Source organism: Cherax quadricarinatus, chromosome 42, assembly GCF_038502225.1.
Source record: "Cherax quadricarinatus isolate ZL_2023a chromosome 42, ASM3850222v1, whole genome shotgun sequence".
NCBI lineage: Eukaryota > Metazoa > Arthropoda > Malacostraca > Decapoda > Parastacidae > Cherax > Cherax quadricarinatus.
In genome coordinates, this window is record NC_091333.1 from 19,320,216 (window position 1) to 19,336,129 (window position 15,914).

Below are 15,914 nucleotides of genomic sequence, written 5' to 3' on the forward strand. Positions count from 1 at the left end.
ATCTGGTGAGATTCTTAAGAGTAAACCAGACTGTGATGGATATGTGAACCAGCAGCAACAGCCTGGTTGACCAAGCAATCACCAAACAAGCCTGGCCCAAGGCTGGGCTCCAGTAGATAAAAAATCACAACTTATCAAAGATATAACAAAGTTATAGGAGATCTTGTCTTATGAACTTGCTGGAGTTTTATAAGCTAAAATGATACAATGTGAGAGACTGATACCTGGAGTTTACCTGGAGAGAGTTCCGGGGGTCAACGCCCCCGTGGCCTGGTCTGTGACCAGGCCGCTGAATTGAACTGAACTGAAAAAAAAAAAAAGGCAACAGTATTGCATCAGAGATTAGTCCAGAAATTCAAAATGACAGAAATGAAGGGTAGCACTTTTGTGAAGAATGGAGTACCTAATCAGTGGGAGAGAGTAACAGTAAGGCTAGGCAAGTAATGAATGGGATCCTGCAAAGATGAGCACTAGGGATTCTATTGTTAATAACAGAGTACTACATATGTAAATGACCTACCAGAAGGTAGGAAGTCTTTTGTGTCTGTTTGCTGAAAATGTAAAAATAATGAGAAATATAGGAAAAGGAGAGGAAAGCAACAAGCTGCAGGAAGATCTGGAAAGGCAACAGATAAGGTTCAGCAAGCAGCTGATGGATCTTCAGTCCAAACAAATACAAGTAACACAGACTGAAGTACAGCGTAGGAGGGCAGAGGATGTAAACATCAAAGTAAAAGGACCTGGAGGTAAGCATGCTGCTAGAGATACATATACACTGGATAACCTCAGTGGCATGCACTAAACTAGAAAATATCAATACAGCATTCAAGAACCCGAGTAAAGAATCCTTTAAAGCTTTGTACAAGACATAGGCCAATCATGGACTACATAATTTCAGTATGAAGTCTACTTGATCAAGCACATGTAGTAGTCTGAAAATGTCTTAAGGTTTGCAATGAGACTATTTCCAGAACTGAGAGGTCTGCAATGAGGGTGCAGTAACAACCTGACTGCCATAGCAGAGGGAATCATCATTATCAAGATAAGTGCTAAATGAAGAATTAGGAGAGACATTATAGAGTACAAAAAAAAAATAAGAGGAAGCCACAGGGATGTTTTGACATACTTCCTTGATCTTAGAGTGTTTGAAAGGTAGAGTTAAATGAGGAAGTGGTGAAGGCAAGCTCAATACACAGCTTCAAGAATAGATATGATAAGGTCCCCAAAAACCAGAAATCTATAATACTGATCAAAGTTGTCTAGGATGCAGGACCAGGAGTAAAGTCTGCACCCCCTTCATACAGAATTCAGTGAACACCTACAATAACTGTTATTCACTGTCAGATGACTAAGCTCTTCATAAAGTCTTATTACCTGATCTTTTATGGTCAATTTTCATCTAATGTGACAATGCATCAGCTACAATTCTGCCTTGGAACTTACTCAGAATCCAAGTTTATTATGTTAAGGAACTGAGACATTTACATGTACAAAGCCTAACTTTACAGGGATCCATCATGTGCATTAGATGCATCAGCCACGAAGCATAGTTTATCTGATTACCTTCTTACCCTAGCATAGCCATTACTAGCTCTTCCTTAGTTTTGCTTTCTATTATCCTTTATCTTATATGGAAAACATACAAATTTTCCTTGTTGGCACAGTTGACAGTGGAAGGTGGGTATGATGGTAGTGGACAGGGGGGATGGTGGTAGTGGAGGGTGGTGGTGGTGGCAGTGGAGGGTGGTGGTAGTGGATAGTGGGGGTGGTGGTAGTGGATAGTGGGGGTGGTGGTAGTGGATAGTGGGGGTGGTGGTAGTGGATAGTGGGGGTGGTGGTAGTGGAGGATGGTGGTAATAGAGGGTGGGGATGGTCGTAGTGGAGGGTGGTGGTAATGGAGGGTGGGTATGGCAGTAGTGGACAGGGGGGGGTAGTGGATGGTGGGGGTGGTGGTAGTGGATAGTGGGGGTGGTGGTAGTGGAGGATGGTGGTAATAGAGGGTGGGGATGGTAGTAGTGGAGGGTGGTGGTAATGGAGGGTGGGTATGGCAGTAGTGGACAGGGGGGGGGGGTAGTGGATGGTGGGGGGGGTGGTTGTGGTGGGTGGTGGTAGTGGATAGTGGGGGTGGTGGTAGTGGAGGGTGGTGGTAATGGAGGGTGGGTATGGTGGTAGTGGACAGGAGGGGTGGTGGTAGTGGATGGTGGGGGTGGTGGTACTGGATAATGGGGGTGGTGGTGGTAGAGGGTGGGGGTGGTGGTAGTGGAGGGTGGTGGTAATAGAGGGTGGGGATGGTGGTAGTGGAGGGTGGTGGTAATGGAGGGTGAGGATGGTGGTAGTGGACAGGGGTGGTGGTGGTAGTGGATGGTGGTTGTGGAGGGTGGTGGTAATGGAAGGTGGGTATGGTGGTAGTGGAGGGTGGGGGTGGTGGTAATAGAGGGTGGGGATGGTGGTAGTGGGAGGGTGGGTATGGTGGTAGTGGACAGGGGTGGTGGTCGTAGTGGATGGTGAGGGTGGTGGTAGTGGAGGGTGGTGGTAGTGGATAGTGGGGGTGGTGGTAGTGGAGGGTGGTGGTAATAGAGGGTGGGGATGGTGGTAGTGGAGGGTGGTGGTAGTGAAGGGTGGTGGTAATGGAGGGTGGGTATGGTGGTAGTGGACAGGGGGGGGTGGTGGTAGTGGAGGGTGGTGGTAATGGAAGGTGGGTATGGTGGTAGTGGAGGGTGGAGGTGGTGGTAATGGAGGGTGGAGGTGGTGGTAATGGAGGGTGGAGGTGGTGGTAATGGAGGGTGGGGGTGGTGGTAATGGAGGGTGGGGGTGGTGGTAATGGAGGGTGGTGGTGGTGGTAATGGAGGGTGGGGGTGGTGGTAATGGAGGGTGGAGAAGGTGGTAGTGGAGGGTGGTGGTAGCAGGGGGTGGGGGTAGTGTGGGGTGGGGGTAATGGAGGGTGGGGGTGGTGGTAGTGGAGGGTGGTGGTAATGGAGAGTGGGGATGGTGGTAGTGGGGGGGTAGTGGATGGTGGGGGTGGTGGTAGCAGGGGGTGGGGGTGGTGGTAGCAGAGGGTGGGGGTGGTAATGGAGGGTGGAGGTGGTGGTAATGGAGGGTGGGGGTGGTGGTAATGGAGGGTGGAGGTGGTGGTAATGGAGGGTGGAGGTGGTGGTAATGGAGGGTGGGGGTGGTGGTAATGGAGGGTGGGGGTGGTGGTAATGGAGGGTGGAGAAGGTGGTAGTGGAGGGTGGTGGTAGCAGGGGGTGGGGGTAGTGTGGGGTGGGGGTAATGGAGGGTGGGGGTGGTGGTAGTGGAGGGTGGTGGTAATGGAGAGTGGGGATGGTGGTAGTGGGGGGGGGGTAGTGGATGGTGGGGGGGGGTAGTGGATGGTGGTAGCAGAGGGTGGGGGTGGTAATGGAGGGTGGTGGTGGTGGTATTGGCGGGTGGGGGTGGTGGTAGTGGAGGGTAGTGGTAATGGAGAGTGGGGATGGTGGTAGCGGAGGGTGGTGGTAGTGGAGGGTGGTGGTAATGGATGGTGGGGGTGGTGGTAGCAGGGGGTGGGGGTAGTGGGGGTGGGGGGGTGGTAATGGAAGGTGGAGGTGGTGGTAATGGAAGGTGGGGGTGGTGGTAGTGGAGGGTGGTGGTAGTGGATGGTGGGGGTGGTGGTAGTGTGGGGGTGGGGGTGGTGGCAGTGGGGGTGGTGGTAGTGGGGGTGGGGGGGGGGGGTAGTGGGTGGGGGTGGTGGTTGTGGGGGGTAATGGAGGGTGGAGGTGGTGGTAATGGAGGGTGGGGGTGGTGGTAATGGAGGGTGGGGGTGGTGGTAGTGGAGGGTGGGGGTGGTGGTAGTGGAGGGTGGTAGTAGTGGATGGTGGGGGTGGTGGTAATGGAGGGTGGAGGTGGTGGTAATGGAGGGTGGGGGTGGTGGTACTGGAGGGTGTTGGTGGTGGTAGTGGAGGGTGGTGGTAATGGAGGGTGGGGATGGTGGTAGTGGAGGGTGGTAGTAGTGGATGGTGGACGTGGTGGTAGTGGGGGTGGTATGGTGGTAGTGGGGGGTGGTGGTAATGGAGGGTGGAGGTGGTAGTAATGGAGGGTGGGGGTGGTGGTAATGGAGGGTGGGGGTGGTGGTAGTGGAGGATGGGGATGGTGGTAGTGGAGGGTGGGGATGGTGGTAGTGGAGGGTGGGGGTGGTGGTAGTGGAGGGTGGGGGTGGCGGTAGTGGAGGGTGGGGGTGGCGGTAGTGGAGGGTGGGGGTGGCGGTAGTGGAGGGTGGGGGTGGCGGTAGTGGAGGGTGGGGGTGGCGGTAGTGGAGGGTGGGGGTGGCGGTAGTGGAGGGTGGGGGTGGTGGTAGTGGAGGGTGGGGGTTGCGGTAGTGGAGGGTGGGGGTGGTGGGTGGAGGCTGAGGGTAGTGGTACTGGAGGTTGAGGATGGTTGTAGTGGAGGGTGGTGGTAATGAAGGGTGGTAGTAGAGGGCGGTGGTAGTGGAGGGTGGTAGTGGAGGGTGGTAGTGGAGGGTGGTAGTGGAGAGTGGTAGTGGAGGGTGGTAGTGGAGGGTGGGGATAGTGGTAGGGAGAGGGTAGTGATTGGGGGAAAGTAGAGGGGGATGGGTAGAAAGAGATAGGAAGATAAATACAAGAATACAGTAGGTGTGTCTCATGAACACAGTCTATGATTTCAAGTAATGGGTGAGCTTCAAACTTATCAGGAATTCACTAGTGTCACATCAACTACTAAGTTGAGAGATACAATCTTCTTTCCAGGTTGTGTCAACAGGTGACTAACTGCATCACCAACTACAGATTTTTACAGCATTTCTCTCACCCCAAAAATATTTATGATCATATCTTCCTCTTGGCCCCTAAATCAATGCATAAGAAGAACCATAATAAATTATTGCAATTTTCTTAAGGTATAGGTGAACTCTGAACCCCTGATCGAACATTGACAAGTTCCAGGCAGTCGCCCTAAATTTTTTTTTAACAGGTCGGCCGTTTCCCAACAAGGCAAGGTGACCCAAAAACAAAGAAAAAACTTTCATCATCATTCAACACTTTCATCATCACTCATACATAATCACTGTCTTTGCAGAGGCACTCAGATATGACAGTTTAGACGTCCCTCCAAACTGCAAATATCCTAAGCCTCTCCTTAAAAGTGCAGGCATTGTACTTCCCATTTCCAGGACTCAAGTCCAGATAACCAGCTTCCCTGAATCCCTTCACAAAATATTATCCTCCTCACACTCCAACAGCTTGTCAGGTCCCAAAAACCATTCATCTCCATTCACTCCTATCTAACACACTCACGCATGCTTGCTGGAAGTCCAAGCCCTAGCCCACAAAACCTCCTTTGCCCCCTCCCTCCAACCTTTTTGGGGATGACACCTACCTTGCCTTCCTTCCCCTACAGATTTATAAGCTCTCTAAGTCATTCTACTTTGTTCAATTCTCTCTAAATGATCAAACCACCTCAGCACTCTGGCTAATACTTTTATTAACCCCATGCCTCTTCCTAATTTCCACACTATGAATTCTATGCATAAAATTTACACCACACATTGCCTTTAGACACGACATCTCCACTGCCTCCAGCCGTCTCATCGCTGCAGCATTTACAACCCAAGCTTCACACCCATATAAGAGTGTTGGTACCACTATACTCTGAAACATTCCCTTCTTTGCCTCCATGGATAACGTTCTTTGTCACCACAGATACCTCAATGCACCACTCACCTTTTATCCTTCATCAATTCTATGGTTTAACTCATCCCTTATAAACCCATCCACTGACAAGTCAACTCCCAAATATCTGAAAACATTCACTTCTTCCATACTCCCTCCCTCCAATGTGATATTCAGTTTTTCTTTATCTAAATCATTTGATACCCTCATCACCTTACTCTTGTCTATATTCACTTTCAACTTTCTACCTTTACACACCCTCCCAAACTCTTCCATTAACCTTTGCAACTTTTCTTAAGAATCCCCCAAAAGCACAATATCATCAGCAGAAAGTAACTGTCTCAACTCTCATTTCGTATTTGATTTCCCATAATTTAATCCCACCCCTCTCCCCATCACTCTAGCATTTACTTCTTTTACAACCACATTTATAAATATGTTAAACAACCATGGAGACATTAGATATCCCTGTCTAAGACCTACTTTTACTGAGAAGTAATTTCCCTCTCTCCTATACACCCTAACCTGAGCCTCACTATCCTCATACAAACTCTTTACAGCATTAAGTAACTTACTACCTATTCCATACACTTGCAACATCTGACACATTGCTCCCCTATCCACTCTATCATATGCCTTTTCTAAATCCATAAAAGCAATGAAAATTTATCTACCTTCATCTAAATACTGTTCACATATATGCTTCAATGTGAACACCTGATCCACATATCCCCTACCCATTTTAAAGCCTCCTTGCTCATCTGCAATCCTGCTCTCTGTCATACCTCTTATTCTTTCAATAATAACCCTACCATACACTCTGCCTGATATACTCAGTAAACTTCTTTCTTTCAACACACCGGCCGTATCCCATCAAGGCGGGGTGGCCCAAAAGAAAAAACAAAAGTTTCTCCTTTTATATTTAGTAATATATACAGGAGAAGGGGGTTACTAGCCCCTTGCTCCTGGCATTTTAGTCACCTCTTACAACACGCATGGCTTACAGACGAACAATTCTGTTCCATTTCCCCATGGAGGTAAGAGGAAATAAACAAGAACAAGAACTAGTAAGAAAATAGAAGAAAACCCAGAGGGGTGTGTATATATATGCTTGTACATGTATGTGTAGTGTGACCTAAGTATAAGTAGAAGTATCAAGAAGTACCTGAAACCTTGCATGTTTATGAGACAGAAAAATGGACACCAGCAATCCTACCATCACGTAAAACAATTACAGGCTTTCGTTTTACACTCACTTGGCAGGACGGTAGAACCTCCCTGGGTGGTTGCTGTCTACCAACCTACTACCATACTCAGTAAACTTATTCCCCTATAATTTTTTACACACCCTTCATAGGTACTAGGTTGGTAGACAGCAACCACCCAGGGAGGTACTACCATCCTGCCAAGTGAGTGTACAACGAAAGCCTGTAATTGTTTTACATGATGGTAGGATTGCTGGTGTCCATTTTTCTGTCTCATAAACATGCAAGGTTTCAGGTACGTCTTGCTACTTCTACTTACATTTAGGTCACACTATACAAGTGTATATATAAACACCCCTCTGGGTTTTCTTTCATTTTCTTACTAGTCCTGGTTCTTGTTTATTTCCTTTTATCTCCATGGGGAAGTAGAACAGAATTCTTCCTCTGTAAGCCATGTGTGTCCTAAGAGGCGACTAAAATGCCAGGAACAAGGGGCTAGTAACCCCTTCTCCTGCATACATTAATCCTTAAACTGTCCAATCAGATCTACATTCATATGCGTAATGCTCCAAAAGTAGATCTACTTTTTTTTACATATTTTCAAATATAACAAAAAAAAAAAAAAAAAAAAAAAAAAAAAAAGAAACGTGGATCAAAGTTTTTTTTACACGTTTTCAAACATTAAAAAAAAACAAAAAAAAAAAAGATCTATTTTTTTACATACTATACTTTCAAATGTTGAAAAAACGTAGATCAACGTTTGGACAGTTTAAGGGTTAATAGAGTTAAAAAAAGAGAAACTTTTGTTTTTCTTTTCAGGCCACCCTGCTTCGGTGGGATACGGCCAGTTTGTTGAAAGAAGAATTTTTAAAATCTCTTTTGTCCCCATTCCCTTTATATAAAGGAATTATACACACACACTGCCAATTCCTAGCCTAGGTACCTTTCCCTCTTTCATACATTTATTAAACAAAAATACCAACCACTCCAATACGATATCTTCCCCTGCTCTTAACATCTCTGTCATGATCCCATCAGTTCCAGCTGCTTTACCCTCTTTCATTCTACGTAATGCCTCACGCACCTCCCCCACACTCACATCCTGCTCTTCTTCATTCCTAAAAGATGTTATACCTCAACAGTCAGTGCATGAAATTACTGCCTCCTTTTATTCATCAACATTTAAAAGTTCCTCAAAATATTCCTGCCATCTACCCAATACCTCCAGCTCCCCATCTACTAAATCCCCTACTCTGTTTTTAACTGACAAATCCATTTGTTCTCTAGGCTTTCTTAACTTGTTTATTCCACTCCAATTTTTTTTTTTCAACAAGTCGGTCATCTCCCACCGAGGCAGGGTGACCCAAAAAAGAAAGAAAATCCCCAAAAAGAAAATACTTTCATCATTATTCAACACTTTCACCACACTCACACATTATCACTGTTTTTGCAGAGGTGCTCAGAATACAACAGTTTAGAAGCATACACATATAAAGATACACAACATATCCCTCCAAACTGCCAATATCCCAAACCCCTCCTTTAAAGTGCAGGCATTGTACTTCCCATTTCCAGGACTCAAGTCCGTCTATATGAAAATAACCGGTTTCCCTGAATCCCTTCACTAAATATTACCCTGCTCACACTCCAACAGATCGTCAGGTCCCAAGTACCATTCGTCTCCATTCACTCCTATCTAACACACTCACGCACGCTTGCTGTAAGTCCAAGCCCCTGGCCCACAAAACCTCCTTTACCCCCTCTCTCCAACCCTTTCGAGGACGACCCCTACCCCTCCTTCCTTCCCCTATAGATTTATATGCTTTCCATGTCATTCTACTTTGATCCAATCTCTCTAAATGACCAAACCACCTCAACAACCCCTCTTCTGCCCTCTGACTAATTCTTTTATAAACTCCACACCTTTTCCTAATTTCCACACTCTGAATTTTCTGCATAATATTTACACCACACATTGCACTTAAACAGGACATCTCCACTGCCTCCAACCGTCTCCTCGCTGCTGCATTTACCACCCAAGCTTCACACCCATATAAGAGTGTTGGTACTACTATACTTTCATACATTCCCTTCTTTGCCTCCATAGATAACGTTTTTTGACTCCACATATACCTCAACGCACCACTCATCTTTTTTCCCTCATCAATTCTATGATTAACCTCATCCTTCATAAATCCATCCGCCGACACGTCAAATCCCAAGTATCTGAAAACATTCACTTCTTCCATACTCCTCCTCCCCAATTTGATATCCAATTTTTCTTTATCTAAATCATTTGATACCCTCATCACCTTACTCTTTTCTATGTTCACTTTCAACTTTCTACCTTTACACACATTCCCAAACTCATCCACTAACCTTTGAAATTTTTCTTTAGAGTCTCCCATAAGCACAGTATCATCAGCAAAAAGTAACTGTGTCAATTCCCATTTTGAATTTGATTCCCCAAAATTTAATCCCACCCCTCTCCCGAACACCCTAGCATTTACTTCCTTTACAACCCCATCCATAAATATATTAAACAACCATGGTGACATTACACATCCCTGTCTAAGACCTACTTTTACCTGGAAGTAGTCTCCCTCTCTTCTACACACCCTAACCTGAGCCTCACTAGCCTCATAACTCTTTACAGCATTTAATAACTTACCACCTATTCCATATACAGTGGACCCCCGGTTAACGATATTTTTTCACTCCAGAAGTATGTTCAGGTGCCAGTACTGACCGAATTTGTTCCCATAAGAAATATTGTGAAGTAGATTAGTCCATTTCAGACCCCCAAACATACACATACAAACGCACTTACATAAATACACTTACATAATTGGTCACATTCGGAGGTAATCGTTATGCTGGGGTCCACTGTACTTGCAACATCTGCCACATTGCTCCTCTATCTACTATCATATGCCTTTTCTAAATCCATAAATGCAATAAAAACTTTCCTACCTTTATGTAAATACTGTTCACATATATGCTTCAATGTAAACACTTGATCTACACATCCCCTACCCACTCTGAAACCTCCTTGCTCATCCGCAATCCTACATTCTGTCTTACCTCTAATTCTTTCAATTATAACCCTACCGTACACTTTTCCTGGTATACTCAGTAAACTTATTCCTCTATAATTTTTACAGTCTCTTTTGTCCCCTTTCCCTTTATATAAAGGGACTATACATGCTCTCCGCCAATCCCTAGGTACCTTCCCCTCTTTCATACATTTATTAAACAAAAGTACCAACCACTCCAACACTATATCCCCCCCTGCTTTTAACATTTCTGTCATGATCCCATCAGTTCCAGCTGCTTTACCCACTTTCATTCTACGTAATGCCTCACGTACCTCCCCCACACTTACATTCTGCTCTTCTTCACTCCTAAAAGATGGTATACCTCCCTGACCAGTGCATGAAATTACTGCCTCTCTTTCTTCCTTACCATTTAAAAGTTCCTCAAAACATTCTTGCCATCTACCTAATACCTCCATCTCCCCATCTACTAACTCCCCTACTCTGTTTTTAACTGACAAATCCATATTTTCCCTAGGCTTTCTTAACTTGTTTAACTCACTCCAAAATTTTTTCTTATTTTCATTAAAATTTCTTGACAGTGCCTCTCCCACTCTATCATCTGCTCTCCTTTTGCACTCTCTCACCACTCTCTTTACCTTTCTTTTACTCTCCATATACTCTGCTCTTCTTATAACATTTCTGCTTTGTAAAAACCTCTCATAAGCTACCTTTTTCTCTTTTATCACACCCTTTACTTCATCATTCCACCAATCACTCCTCTTTCCTCCTGCCCCCACCCTCCTATAACCACAAACTTCTGCCCCACATTCTAATACTGCATTTTTAAAACTATTCCAACCCTCTTCAACCCCCCCACTACTCATCTTTGCACTAGCCCACCTTTCTGCCAATAGTCGCTTATATCTCACCCGAACTTCCTCTTCCCTTAGTTTATACACTTTCACCTCCCTCTTACTTGTTGTTGCCACCTTCCTCTTTTCCCATCTACCTCTTACTCTAACTGTAGCTACAACTAAATAATGATCCTATATATCAGTTGCCCCTCTATAAACATGTACATCCTGGAGCCTACCCATCAACCTTTTCTTGACTGCTTCTCCCACTCTTATCATTTGCTCTCTTCCTGTACTCTCTTCACCTTTCTTTTGCTCTCCATATGCTCTGCCCTTCTTATATCACTTCTGCTTTGTAAAAACCTCTCATAAGCTACCTTTTTCTCTTTTATTGCAACCTTTACCTCATCATTCCACCAATCACTCCTTTCCTCCTGCACCCACCCTTCAATAGCCACAAACTTCTGCACCATATTCTAATACTACATTCTTAAAAGTATCCCATCCTTCTTCAACCTTTTCCCCCACTACCCATGCTTGCACTAGCCCACCTTTCTGCCAATAGCTGCTTATATCTCATCCTAACTTCCTCCTCACTTAGTTTATAAGCATTCACCTCTCACTCACTCACTGTTGCCACTTTCCCCTGGTCTCATCTACCTCTTACTCTAACTGTAGCTACAACAAGATAATGCTCCGATATATCCGTTGCTCCTCTATAAACATGTACATCCTGAAGCCTACCCACCAACTTTTTATCCACCAATACATAATCTAAAACTACTTTCAATACGTGCTATATCATATCTTGTATACAGTGGACTCTCAGTTATCGGCCATTCTGCTTATCGGCCAACTCGATTATTGGCCAGTTTTTTGGCTTCCGGTTATCAGCCGTTATTTCGCTTATCAGTCGTATGGGACACATCAACCCACCGCCACCGGCAGCCTGCGGGTCAGTCTGACTGTGTCTCTGGGTGAGTGCGGAAGCTTCTGCTCATAATCCATTGTTTTTGGTGGTTAATTATTAATGCAATTGCAAAATAAGTAACCATGGCCGCCAAAGAAAGTTCCTAGTAAAATTCTTTTGGTAAAGAAAGTGAGAAACACAATGGAATTTAAGAAAGAAATTGTAGCAAAGTACAAGAGTGGTAGTGGTAGAGGATGGTAGTGATGGTGGTAGAGGATGGTAGTGGTTGTGAAGGTGGTAGTGGTTGTGAGGGTGGTAGTGGTTGCGATGTTGGTAGAGGGTGGTAGTGATGTTGGTAGAGGGTGGTAGTGATTTTGGTAGAAGATGGTAGTAATGGCAGTAGAGGGTGATAGTGATAGTGGTTGTGATGGTGGGAGAGTGGTAGTGATGGTGGTAGAGGGTGGTAGTGATGGTAGTGGTAGTGATGGTGGTAGTGATTGTGATGGTGGGAGAGTGGTAGTGATAGTGGTAGAGTGGTAACGGTTGAGAGGGTGGCAATGGTTGAGAGGGTGGTAGTGATTGTGACGGTGGTAGAGGGTGGTGGTGGTAGTGGTAGAGTGGTAGTGATGGTGGTAGAGGGTGGTAGTGGTGGTGGTAGAGGGTGGTAGTGGTGGTGTGTTATATCTTCGAAATTGGTCATCCTGTGTTATTTAACTATTGTAAGAGAATATGTTCATCACTTAACCCTTTGACTGTTGCGGCCGTATATATACGTCTTACGAGGTACCGTGTTTGACGTATATATACTCATAAATTCTAGCGGCTTCAAATCAAGCAGGAGAAAGCTGGTAGGCCCACATGTGAGAGAATGGGTCTGTGTGGTCAGTGTGCACCATATAAAAAAAATCCTGGAGCATGCAGCGCATGAGAAAAAAAAAACTCCGACCGTTTTTTTAATTAAAATGCCGACTTTGTGGTCTATTTTCGTATAGTATTTATGGTTGTATTCTCGTTTTCTTGGTCTCATTTGATAGAATGGAAAACATTTTATAGAAATAGAGATGATTTTGATTGATTTTACTATAAAAAGAACCTAGAAATGGAGCTCAAAGTTGGGGAAATGTTTGATTTTTGCTAATGTTCAAAAGTAAACAAATGATGCCATTGTCCAATAAATGTCCAACTAGCCATTCTAATATGCAGTCATGAATGGGTTGATGTTATTTATATAATTATTACAGTATTGCAGTAGTCTGCATAATAGTAAGTCTTCTATTTTTTGTTTGAATAAAAATTCAAAATAGAAAGCAAGAGTAATATTAGAGGGGCCTGGAGACATGACTGATGAGCAAAGAAAATGTTATTTTAGAGCCAGGAATGTCTGCATTGTTCATTCTGGACCTCATTTTGAAATTGTCATATTTTTTAGTTTTCGTGAAATTGGCCAAATTGCAAATTTCTGACCACATTATTAGGTAGTTGAAATCGGTAAATGGGCAGTTTTGTGTACTCAATCGATAGAAAAAATGGAGTTCTAAAGAAATAGCTATGAGTTTGGGCGACTGGAATAATGGAATTAGCTGAAAATAGGGCTCAAAGTGGGCGAAATCGCCGATTTGTAAACAGCGCCGAGGTCGCTAACTTCGCGAGAGCATAATTCTGTCAGTTTTCCATCAAATTTCGTTTTTTTGGTGTCATTACAATCGGAAAAAGATTCTCTATCATTTCATAAGAAAAACTAATATTTTTTTTTGAAATTTTGCAACACCAGGAGACACCTCAGGATTGGGGGTTGCGACAGTCAAAGGGTTAATATTATAGCGTGAAAGTCCCCGTTTATAGTTAAAATAGAGACTTTCGGCGTTATATTATCTGTTAATATATGAAAAATACCATGGTATTATCACTATTTTGTTATTATCACTATTTTGTTATTATCATCACTATTATTTTATTATTATTGTTAGGTAGGATTTCTTGTGTATATAGAGTTTAAGTCTCGGAGCCATCCGGTGAATTGTTCAATTGTTTATGTCCGGCTGGCTGACGTTTGGGTCAGCTGATCCAACCTGACGACGCATCAACAGACTGGCAAGTAGTCAGTCTGCTTCCTGCTCTAGCCCTGACAACTGATCGTATATTGGCTCTTATGGTGTACAGTTTGAATGGTTTTGAGAATTGGACTCTAGAGCTGACTCAATTTGTTCCTCATTGCTCTGAAAGATTCTTTTGATATTTATATTCTTGGTCAGTTCAGTAATCCATAGAGATACTTTACGGCCAGATTCAAAGGTCTTGTTAAATCTTGTACCTTTTGTATTTTGAGTTTACAGTCTTGTTAAGACAAAGACGTAAATGTTAATGAAGACTTAATTTTTTTTTTTTTTTTCAACAAGTCGGTCGTCTCCCACCGAGGTAGGGTGACCCAAAAAAGAAAGAAAATCCCCAAAAAGAAAATACTTTCATCATCATTCAACACTTTCACCACACTCACACATTATCACTGCTTTTGCAGAGGTGCTCAGAATACAACAGTTTAGAAGCATACACGTATAAAGATACACAACTTATCCCTCCAAACTGCCAATATCCCAAACCCCTCCTTTAAAGTGCAGGCATTGTACTTCCCATTTCCAGGACTCAAGTCCGACTATATGAAAATAACCGGTTTCCCTGAATCCCTTCACTAAATATTACCCTGCTCACACTCCAACAGATCGTCAGGTCCCAAGTATCATTCGTCTCCATTCACTCCTATCTAACACGCTCATGCACGCTTGCTGGAAGTCCAAGCCCCTCGCCCACAAAATCTCCTTTACCCCCTCTTTCCAACCCTTTCGAGGATGACCCCTACCCCTCTTTCCTTCCCCTATAGATTTATATGCTTTCCATGTCATTCTACTTTGATCCATTCTCTCTAAATGACCAAACCACCTCAACAACCCCTCTTCTGCCCTCTGACTAATGCTTTTATTAACTCCATACCTTCTCCTAATTTCCACACTCCGAATTTTCTGCATAATATTTACACCACACATTGCCCTTAGACAGGACATCTCCACTGCCTCCAACCGTCTCCTCGCTGCTGCATTTACCACCCAAGCTTCACATCCATATAAGAGTGTTGGTACTACTATACTTTCATACATTCCCTTCTTTGTCTCCATAGATAACGTTTTTTGACTCCACATATACCTCAACGCACCACTCACCTTTTTTCCCTCATCAATTCTATGATTAACCTCATCCTTCATAAATCCATCCGCCGACACGTCAACTCCCAAGTATCTGAAAACATTCACTTCTTCCATACTCCTCCTCCCCAATTTGATATCCAATTTTTCTTTATCTAAATCATTTGATACCCTCATCACCTTACTCTTTTCTATGTTCACTTTCAACTTTCTACCTTTACACACATTCTCAAACTCATCCACTAACCTTTGCAATTTTTCTTTAGAATCTCCCATAAGCACAGTATCATCAGCAAAAAGTAACTGTGTCAATTCCCATTTTGAATTTGATTCCCCATAATTTAATCCCACCCCTCTCCCGAACACCCTAGCATTTACTTTTACAACCCCATCTATAAATATATTAAACAACCATGGTGACATTACACATCCCTGTCTAAGACCTACTTTTACCGGGAAGTATTCTCCCTCTCTTCTACACACCCTAACCTGAGCCTCACTATCCTCATAAAAGCTCTTTACAGCATTTAGTAACTTACCACCTATTCCATATACTTGCAACATCTGCTACATTGCTCCTCTATCCACTCTATCATATGCCTTTTCTAAATCCATAAATGCAATAAAAACTTCCCTACCTTTATCTAAATACTGTTCACATATATGCTTCAATGTAAATACTTGATCTACACATCCCCTACCCACTCTGAAGCCTCCTTGCTCGTCCGCAATTCTACATTCTGTCTTACCTCTAATTCTTTCAATTATAACCCTACCGTATACTTTTCCTGGTATACTCAGTAAACTTATTCCTCTATAATTTTTACAATCTCTTTTGTCCCCTTTCCCTTTATATAAAGGGACTATACATGCTCTCCGCCAATCCCTAGGTACCTTCCCCTCTTTCATACATTTATTAAACAAAAGTACCAACCACTCCAACACTATATCCCCCCCTGCTTTTAACATTTCTGTCATGATCCCATCAGTTCCAGCTGCTTTACCCCCTTTCATTCTACGTAATGCCTCACGTACCTCCACCACACTTACATT